The sequence below is a fragment of the Triticum dicoccoides genome, chromosome 7B, assembly GCF_002162155.2.
Source record: "Triticum dicoccoides isolate Atlit2015 ecotype Zavitan chromosome 7B, WEW_v2.0, whole genome shotgun sequence".
In the NCBI taxonomy this organism is placed as follows: domain Eukaryota; kingdom Viridiplantae; phylum Streptophyta; class Magnoliopsida; order Poales; family Poaceae; genus Triticum; species Triticum dicoccoides.
The window spans coordinates 344,834,523-344,844,963 of NC_041393.1; the positions used below are offsets into that span (position 1 = coordinate 344,834,523).

Here is a 10,441-nt window from a genome sequence, read left to right on the forward strand (position 1 = left end):
CGTGCACGCGAGTCAGCACAGGACCGACCGGGCGGCCGCCGCGCGCACGCGCAGGGCATCATCCAGCCGGAGACGATGAAAATGTCGATCAAGTAGACACACGCTGTCGACGACAAATGCTGATGGGGACGCAAACCGATCTATGGATCGGAAAAACAAAAAAAAAAGGACTCCAATCGATTGATCGGCGAGAGAGAAAACCCAAAGCAAAGATCGGGAAAAAGACTCTCTAGGTCAGCCGATCAACACGATCGGCGGACGAACCCTAGGTACGGGTTGCGCGGCCCCCGGCGGCGGTCATGGAGGCCGACTGTCCCGGGAGCGGCGGCTAGGGTTTAGGATCGATTAGGCTGATACCATATTAGAAGGGAGAGAGGAATTTGGTGGAATAGTTGTTGTATTGCTTGAGCCTCGTAGTCATATGTATAGGAATACATGGTCATCTTGGAGTATAAGTCAAGGCAGGACCAAATCCTAGTCTATCCTATACTCCCTAATAATCCTTATACTCAACAACAACAATGTGGGGGACGCAGTTTATTAGTCTGATGGCACGTAACCTCATGTTACCAGATGGACATGGGGCACATATTTTACTCAGATCCAGGCCCTCGTGTGGTGAGTAGCAACTCTAATCATGCTTGTCTGGAATCATTTCACGAAGGATTTATAATGATGGAGCACAAAAGGTATTCGTCAAGTTGGGGGTCGACAGTCTAGATGGGTGTCTTTTTTTTCAAGGATACTAGATGGGTGTCTAAATCGTGTCTAATATGCTAATCGAACGGATGCTAAGATTGCGGGTGCTTGTGGTTCCGATCGAAAATGCCTTGCTTCTTTGGTTGGCCCCGCCGCTTATTATCGGTTCCTTGGTTGGTTGCCTCTGTCATTTCCATCTTGGTGTCCTTGTTCGTGCATGCTTCAGACTCCTTGTAGTCCTGAGGCCCTTTGAACGGGGCAAGTCATTGGGTAGCCCAATCTTCACAATTGGAGATGGATTCATAGATGATGAGCACGGAGAAAACTGGAAAAATAAGAGGAACACAGTAGGAAACAAACATAAATCTAAGGTTCACCACCAATATCCACTCATATCACAAGTAAATATAAGAGGTACCTCTTATATTCAAGAAAAAACAAAGGAAAGGGAAAACAAAATGATAGTTCATCCCAAAATCTAAAGGAAGAGGAGGTCTTGAATTTCCTTGGAATCTTCTCCAATTGGAGGTCATGATCACTCCAATGAAGTCTTCTCCCTTGGGATGCCTTGATTCCGCAAGTTCTAGATATATTGAGCAAAGTAATCACAAGTTCTTAGTGGACAATTTTGCTAACTACCTTCGATCCGTTTTGGATTGTAGTAATAGCCTTCTTCCCTAGAGACCTAGGATTTATTGAATCTAGGAAGTGATTAAGTAAGGCAAGGTTACTTCTAACAAGCCTTTGCTATCGCATAATGTATTTGTCCCTAGACCAACACAAAAATGAAATCATAATGACTGTAAATGATAAGAGAAATAAGCCAGAGCAAAGGGGAAAGTGCACTTGTCCCTAAATGGTGTTTTTGGTGTAATGACAATGTGATTAGTGGGACTAATGATGATTACTAAGTTTATCTTAGGCCATTGGTCCCTATGAGGTTATTTCAAAGGAGATGGTTGAATCACCACTTCAAAAAGAAAAGTCAAAACATGGTTCTCCGACGACTCAAAGTTTTGTTTTGGTTTATTGAGTCATAGGATCACCGCACTATTAAAAGGGTCGAGATGCTCAGATGAAAAGTGTGGGAACATGCAAAACATATACGCCAGCCGCCAAACTCTTCTTCAGGATGTGCCCCTTGACTGCATACCCCGTGCACACATGGTACAAGGGCCATGCACACGGGGCCAATGACTAATCTATGGACACCCCGTGCACAGTTGGGGCTGAAACTCTTTGGACACCCCGTAAGGTGCTCGATGGAGACGGGTCGTCCGGCCATTGCCAGGATCATCCGGCCCTACCCCGGATGCTCTGCCCAGATGCCTATCCAAAGAGCATGTTTAGTCTGAGCTGGCCCGGATGTTCCGGACTCTGTCTTGGATGTTGGGCCAGCCTGTGATCCACCAGTAGCAGGTTTGCACTGCCGGATGTTCTGGGTTTCCTCCCGGGCGTCTGGGCTTCCCCGGATGATTTGCCCGGACAATCACACAGAGATCACCACGAGTCGGCTATATTAGCTCAACTGCCCAGCACCAGCAGTTGACCTAACCGGACTCTCCTGATACCAAGTCAGATCATCCGGGTTCCTATCCGGACGTCCGGGCACTTAAACCCACAGCTCAAACGGCTCCTTTCTTGAGGAGCTATATATACCCCTCTACCACTCCGGTAGAGGGTTGACCACTACACTCTAATTCATCCCCAAGAACACCCGTGCTCCCTCTCACTCTATTCCACACCCAATCTTAGATCCCGAAGAGATTTGTGAGAGTTCTTGAGAAATTCCACTAAGTGATAGATCCACTCCCTCTTCCTCTTTTGACTAAAGCAAATCGTTTTTCGATAAAGGGCGCTTTTATTAACTTCAAATGTAGCATCGAGAGATAAAGAACATTAAGAGTATCATCCGGCCTCTGCATAACTAGGATGCACACAGCCAAACACCAATAATCTGACAAAAGAACGTAAAAAAGCCGACAATTCGGCAACAATAGTCCTATAGACCGAGACTATGCCTATGTCGAATGGATGGTGGACCGATCCGGAGAATACGCTGCCACCCATGTTGGGCAAAAACCTCCATAGACACCTGCTCCAACCGCGTACAGACCACCTTGAATAATGGTTGGTAATTCGCTTGTTGTGGCGTAGACCACGTACGAAGCAAGTACGTACAACGGAAAATAACCTGCAGCGAAGAGACATTTTTGTTATTAAAAAACAAATCATTTCTACATATCCAAAGCGACCATAATAAGGCATACGCTCCCACCCTTATTAGCGTTTTCAACCTATTTGAAATAACGTCCAGCCAATGACCAAAAATATTGGCAACACTCGTGGGCGGATACAAATTTGACGCTATTTGGATGATTGACCATATAGAACGCGCAAACTTACATTGGAAAAAGAGATGTTTGATTGTCTCGTCATGAGTACAAAAACAACACTTCTTACTTCCTTGCCAGTTGCGTCGTGCGAGGTTGTCTTTGGTTAGCACAACTCCCCTACGAAGATACCACGTGAAGATTTTAACTTTAAGTGGAATCTTCGCCTTCCAAATTTTTTTGTTATTACTCACCGGTACCTCGGAATGCGTGAGCGCACGGTACATAGAGTCTACTGTAAAAGACCCAGATGTAGTAAGGTTCCAGCGAAACACGTCCCGACCTTGTGTCAGGTTAATCGAATCCAAACGAGATAAGAGATTATGCCATGACGTAAGTCAGGTGCCAATCAAATCCCGCCTGAATGAAAGATTCGGTGGTGATGAGATGAGCACCTGCGTAATAGTATTATTTTTATCGCGAGCAATGTTGTACAAGGCTGGATATTGTTCTCGGAGACTGGCGTTGCCTAACCAGATGTCTTCCCAGAAACGAATCTCTGACCCGTCCTTTATTGCGAAAGACCCAAAGCGAAAGAGATGTTTCTTTGCCGCCATCAAGCCCGCCCAAAAGTGCGAGTCTCCAGGTTTACAATATGCCTGAGACAACGCCTTTTGTCCTAGATACTTATTGCGCAACATGGTTTGCCAAATACCATCCTCGGTAAGAAGTTTGAACAACCATTTACCAAAGCAAATCGTGATTTGAGACAGTCTTGAACATTTCTCACTGGTCTTGTTACTCTTGGAGGTTGGATACTCCCTAGGCGGTAGGAGTTTTATAGAGAGGAATCGTTCATTACAATTACCCCCAGAAAGTTTGTGAAGGTTTGGAAGCCGCCTCAAGGTCTACCACTAGTGGTTGAGAATCGCCCTCGTGTTGATATCTCAAGGAGAATAGGGTGAACCTTCCTGGTGTAGGTGTGCCTTCATGATAACACCCACCCCTCCAAGGAAGTGAACATCGGAATACATCCTCGTCTCCGGAGTTTCGGTTATCCCTAACCTTAACTCCTTGGGTCGGTGCTCTGCCTCCCTGTGCGCGTGCCTCCCCCTCGCCTCCCGGTGCCTGTGCCGGCCATGGACTCGGCCAGGATCCCTGGCGATGGCGAGAACCGCCCTGAGTTCATCTCTGGTGTGGCCCCCTTCTCTTCGGCGATGCACTCCATCGAACACTTCTGCGAGCGGCACGGCGCCATCCTCGTCACCCACGGCAACCGGCCTCGTTCCGGGCACGTTCTCTGTCACCATGCTTGCCCACATCGGCGACTTCTTCGTCCTCTTCAACGACGTCGTCATTCGCAACATCGCCACCACCATGCCGGACACCCTATGGGTGGGAGCCGCCTCGCTGGGTTTTCGGCCTTGGACGCTTCATCGGTGCTTCCCTGGCGCCTCTGCCGTACCGTGCGTGTCTGCCTGGAGGGCGTGCCGGAGCACGGACGCCAGCTCGAGACGGTGGCTGTCCTCTTCAAGAACAACTGCCTGATGGACTGCATCGATGACATCCACCCCACCGACCAGGATGTTGCCTGCTTCTGCATCTGGATTTGGACGGCTGACCCTGAGGGCATCGCTCGCCGTGGCTCCTTGGGTCTTGAGGAGCCGCCACGCGTTGCCTCATCGCTGTTCGACTTCCCCGAGCTCGGCATCTCCGAGCCGCCGCCGTCCCATGATGGCCCGGCGAACGTCATGTCCTACCGGTTCTCCCCCACCTTGACAAGGTGTGGGATTACTCGCCGCGCTCCCCATCTTAGGCGCCAACAGCCACTCGGCTCAGAGTGGCATCCCCTCCAGCGGCTTCGATGGAGACGACATGCTGCCCCGCAAGCGCTCCCTCGGGTGGTGTTACGCCTACGAGGATAACCCAAGGCACCCTTCGCGCCGCCCTGCCCACCTGCGTCTTGGTCCTCGGCGTCGTGACCACTCCCCGGATGGCGGTAGCGGTGGCTCAACGGGCGGCCGGCCCGATGGGCGCCGGACGCTGTACGATGCCGGCTCCACTGGCGCGTCCGGCGGGGCGGGCGGCCAGGCTGGCGGGCACTACGATGGCAACATTGGTTGGCGGCGCTCGCCAACATGCCACATCCGTTGCTGACGGCGGCAACGTTGACGGCCCGCTAACGGCGTCGCCCACGATTGCCTCCCCTGCCTGGCTTGGAGAGCACGGCCGCTGCGCGGGATGTCAGCGCTTTGACGCATCTGCCCGGCTCGGCCTTGCTCCCTGTTTCGCCCACGCATCCTACTCCACTCTTGGAGTCCGACATCTCCCCTTTTGCTGCCCATGATTCGCTGCCTCCACCACATTCTGGGCAATCTGCTTCCCTTTCTCTGCCAGCTCTGCCGCTGAACGTCCCACTGCCTCTGCACCTGCTGCTGCCTGTGCCGCAACCCTCACTTTGGTTGTCCCCTTGCCCACGCTGCTGCATCCTCTAGACAGCGTGCCTGTCGATTTCAGCCACTGCATGTAGCCACTTGGCCAAGACGATGACGGTTCTTTGGTCAGCACTCTCCTGCACCACCAGCACGATGTGCCACTCGCGGCCCCCGCGCCTGGTCCTCTTGGCCCAAGTGGCCTGGCCCAGGAAGCTACCACCGCCTCTGATGACCTCGCTCTTGCTGCTGGGCTGCCTAATCCCACCCAACCCACCGGGCCTGATACCGTAGATGCTGATGCTCTATCTGATGTCGTGTGAGACCTTTCTGTTGACCCAGTGCCCTCCCTTGCTTTGCCATTCCTCTCCGCAATCAGCACTGCTATCCAGCCACCGCTCATCGCTTCCCCTCCGGCCACGCGTCGGCCGCCGGCGCCGCAGGTGGCCACCCCGGCGAGGCGCACCAGTCGTCGGCTGGCCGGACAGCCTGCTGCTGGCATGACCACTATCGAGCGGACGCGCAGCGTGCTCCGCAAGAAGTGGGGGATTGCGGCAGACCTCGACGACAAGGCCACGGAGGAGGCCATGATGCGGAGCTTCCTCGACATGTTCAAGGATCCTCTCAGCGCCGAGGAGATCGAGGCGGTGAAGGCCCTCTTCTCCTCGATCCAGCTGACCAAAGTAAGGCCAAGCTCCAAGGGGCGCCCTGCGGCCGTCCGCCGGCTGCGCGACCGCCGCGGTGCCGCCTAGGGTGGCTCCTGATGCGCGCCGTCGATGACTCCTTCATGCCTGCCTCATCTCCATGCTCGCAGAACCACCGGCAGGTCTCTGCAGTTGTATCGGTTTCTGTCTGTGTACTAGCCTTCCCCTGTTTTTCGTCAGTTACTGCTCCCCACCTGCTAGTTTCCCCTTTCTCTTCGTCAGTCTCATTTCTGTCTCCTTGTGTGCCATTGTGTATCAATGAGTGAGCACAACTGTACCATCCTCAATTAGAACGTCTGGGGCCTCAACAACCCCGCTCGTCGCCAAGTTGTCCGTAATCTTGTTGCTCACACTCACTCCACTGTCGTGTGCCTTCAAGAAACAAAGCTTGCTCACATCGACCGATCGATCGTGCTCGAGCTCCTTGGAAACGCTTTTGCTGACTCCGTCTGCTTCCTCCAGGCTGATGACACCAGAGGGGGGATCCTCTTGGTTTTCTCCTTTGACCTTTTCGCCATCACGAGCTCTAGTGTCACAACCCATACAATCTCTGCTTCTGTCTCCATGCGCGCTTCGGCTGCCTCCTGGAGCATCTCTGTGGTTTATGGTCCTCAAATGATAAGTTCAATTTTATCTCCGAGCTACGCTCTCTGAAAGCAACCATGCTACCCTCTTGGGTTCTCTTGGGAGACTTTAATCTTCTCTGCCGTGCTGACGACAAAAGCAATGACGCCATTAACAGGCGTCTGATTAACAGTTTTCGTTCGGCACTAAATTTCCTTGAGCTTGATGAGCTGAGACTTCACGGTCGCCGCTACACCTGGGCTAGCACCTGCCCACAGCAGACTAAAACCAAGATCGACCATGTCTTCTGTTCGACCGATTGGAACCTCCTCTTTCCCCAATGCCACCGGCGCGCCACCTCTTTCTCCATATCTGACCACTGTGCCATGCTCCTCACTGGTCAAATTAACCACAAAAGGTTCTCCGGGTTCCGCTTTGAAAACTACTGGCTTAAAATTCGAGGATTCAGAGCCGTTGTAACTGAATCGTGGCAAGCTCCTGTTGCACACGGCGACTCCATGTTGGCCTCGACTCTGCTCAGGACAGCCGTGATCTGTCCATCATGGAGATGGGTCTTCGGCTGCATCTCAGGCACAAGCTCCTTGGTCTGGCTACCATCCAGCGGGTGCGTATCCGCCAACGATCTCGCATCCTTTACATGTGTGCCAATGAGGCTGATTCCAAGCTCTTCCACATCAAAGCTAATGGACGGAGATGACGGAATTTCATCCCGGTTCTGGACAAAGGAGCGGCTCAGCTTACCCTGCAGGATGACAAGCAACAGACGCTTCTTGACCACTTCGGCAGCACGATCGGCACTCCAACCCCCAGGGAGTGCTCGATCAATTGGGAGTACTTGGATATGCCGAGACATGATCTCTCTGCTTTGGAGGTGGACTTCACCGAGGAGGAAATCAAGGCGGCTGTTTTTGATCTGCCATCTGGGAAAGCTTCGGGACCGGATGAATTTACGGCTGACTTCTAAAATCTTGCTGGAGTATTATCAAGGGCGATCTGATCAGTGCTCTCAACCAGCTTTTTTCCCTCCGAGGCAATCGATGGAACCTGCTCAACTCGGCCTTCATTACCCTTCTGCCAAAGTCTCCTGATGCAAGCAAGATTAAGGATTTCAGGCCCATCAGCCTTATGCACTTTGTTGGCAAGATCGTCTGCAAACTCTTGGCAAACCGACTGGCTCCTTTGCTGCATTTGATCATGCCCCACTCGCAGAGTGCATTCATCAAGAACCGCAGCATCCAAGACAACTTCCTGTATGTCAAGAACACGGTTAACAGTTGCATCGATCCAAGGATCCGGCCCTTCCGCTGAAGCTTGACATCGCCGGTGCGTTCGACTCAGTTTCCTGGAGGTATATGTTCGAGCTCATGACCACAATCGGTTTTGGCCCAAGATGGTGCGACATCATGGCAATTATGTGGTCCTCTGCATCATCTCGGATCATTGTCAATGGGCAGCTTGGATCTTCCTTCTTCCATCAAAAAGGGCTCCGACGGGGTGACCCCGTATCCCCAATGTTGTTTACCCTTGCAATCGCCCCCCTTCACTGGCTTCTGGAGAAAGCTTGTCGGCTGGTGCATTATCTGCGCTACGATTGCCTCCCTCCAGGTTGCATGTCAGCCTATGTGCTGATGATGCAGCTCTCTTTGTTGCACCTACGCCGCAAGATATCGCCACCACCAAGGAGATCCTTCGGGTCTTTGGTTCTGCTTCTGGGATGAAGGCTAATATGCAAAAAAAGTGCATTCCTCCCCATTGCCTGTGAGGATATTGATCTGGCTTCCTTGCTGCAGCAGTTTCCGGTGCCTCTCGGCCAGTTCCCGTGCAAATACCTAGGGCTGCCTCTCCATCACAACAAGATAACAAGAGCTGACATTCAACCAACCATTGACAAAATGGCTTCCAGATTGCAAATTTGGAGAGGCAAGCTGCTCTACGGGGATGCACGCCTTAAGCTTGTTAACTATGTGCTCTCTGCCATTCCAGTTCACCTTCTTTCTGTGTTCAAGCTTGACGGATGGGCTCTCAAATAGATGGATAAGCTTCGGAGGGACTTTTTGTGGCACTCCAAGCCAGATGCTGATAAGGGCATGGCCCTCGTCAACTGGAGCACCGTTTGTCGCCCCAAGCGTGTGACGCCCCCGATTCAATCGTACACTAATCATGCACGCAAATGTGTACGATCAAGATCAGGGACTCACGGGAAGATATCACAACACAACTCTAAAACATAAAATAAGTCATACAAGCATCATAATACAAGCCAGGGGCCTCGAGGGCTCGAATACAAGTGCTCGATCATAGACGAGCCAGCGGAAGCAACAATATCTGAGTACAGACATAAGTTAAACAAGTTTGCCTTAAGAAGGCTAGCACAAACTGGGATACAGATCGAAAGAGGCGCAGGCCTCCTGCCTGGGATCCTCCTAAACTACTCCAGGTCGTCGTCAGCGGGTAGCACATAGTAGTAGGCACCTCCGGTGTAGTAGGGGTCGTCGTCGACGGTGGCGTCTGGCTCCTGGACTCCAGCATCTGGTTGCGACAACCAAAAAGAAAGGAAAGGGGAAAAAAGGGGAGAGAAAGCAACCGTGAGTACTCATCCAAAGTACTCGCAAGCAAGGAACTAAACTACATATGCATGGGTATATGTGTAAGGAGGCCATATCAGTGGACTGAACTGCAGAATGCCAGAATAAGAGGGGGATAACTAGTCCTATCGAAGACTACGCTTCTCGCAGCCACCGTCTTGCATCAAGTAGAAGAGAGTAGATTGAAGTCCTCCAAGTAGCATCTCCAAGTAGCATCTCCAAGTAGCATCTCCAGTAGCATCTCCAGTAGCATCGCATAGCATAATCCTACCCGGCGATCCTCTCCTCGTCGCCCTGTAGAAAAGCGATCACCGGGTTGTCTGTGGAACTTGGAAGGGTGTGTTTTATTAAGTATCCGGTTCTAGTTGTCATAAGGTCAAGGTACAACTCCAAGTCGTCCTGTTACCGAAGATCACGGCTATTCGAATAGATTAACTTCCCTGCAAGGGTGCACCACATAACCCAACATGCTCGATCCCATTTGGCCGGACACACTTTCCTGGGTCATGCCCGGCCTCGGAAGATCAACACGTCGCAGCCCCACCTAGGCACAACAGAGAGGCCAGCACGCCGGTCTAAACCTAAGCGCGCAGGGGTCTGGGCCCATCGCCCTGAGCACACCTGCACGTTGCGTGGGCGGCCGGAAGCAGACCTAGCCTAGCAGGCGCTCCAGTCCAATCCAGCGCGCGCCGCTCCGTCGCTGACGTCTGAAGTGCTTCGGCTGATACCACGACGTCGGGATACCCATAACTACTCCCACGTAGATGGTTAGTGCGTATAGGCTCGTAGCCGACTCAGATCAAATACCAAGATCTCGTTAAGCGTGTTAAGTATCCGCGAACGCCGAACAGGGCCAGGCCCACCTGTCTCCTAGGTGGTCTCAACCTGCCCTGTCGCTCCGCCACAAAGTAACAGTCGAGGGCCGTCGGGAACCCAGGCCCACCTCTACCGGGATGGAGCCACCTGTCCTTTCAGCCCCCTCGTCAGAATCACTTGCGGGTACTCAATGAGCTGACCCGACTTTAGTCACCATCTGTATAGTATGTATGTATGTATAGTATATACCCGTGATCACCTCCCAAGTGATCACGGCCCGATAGTAT

General features: G+C 52.2%; 1 protein-coding gene across 2 annotated transcripts in view; it reads right to left on the minus strand.

The window, feature by feature from the left end:
* Positions 1–578: 578 nt before the first annotated feature.
* The window catches only part of LOC119335408 (chloroplast envelope membrane protein-like), a 47,288-nt gene continuing 37,425 nt past the window's right edge, over positions 579–10,441 (minus strand). Inside the window, exon 8 of one of the 2 annotated variants that reach the window (XR_005161849.1) lies at positions 579–1,024. The gene's annotated coding sequence lies outside the window, so the exon portion shown is untranslated. Of the gene's footprint in view, positions 1,025–2,537; positions 2,894–10,441 lie in introns of those variants that run through there. The other variant, XR_005161847.1, reaches the window with a different exon arrangement.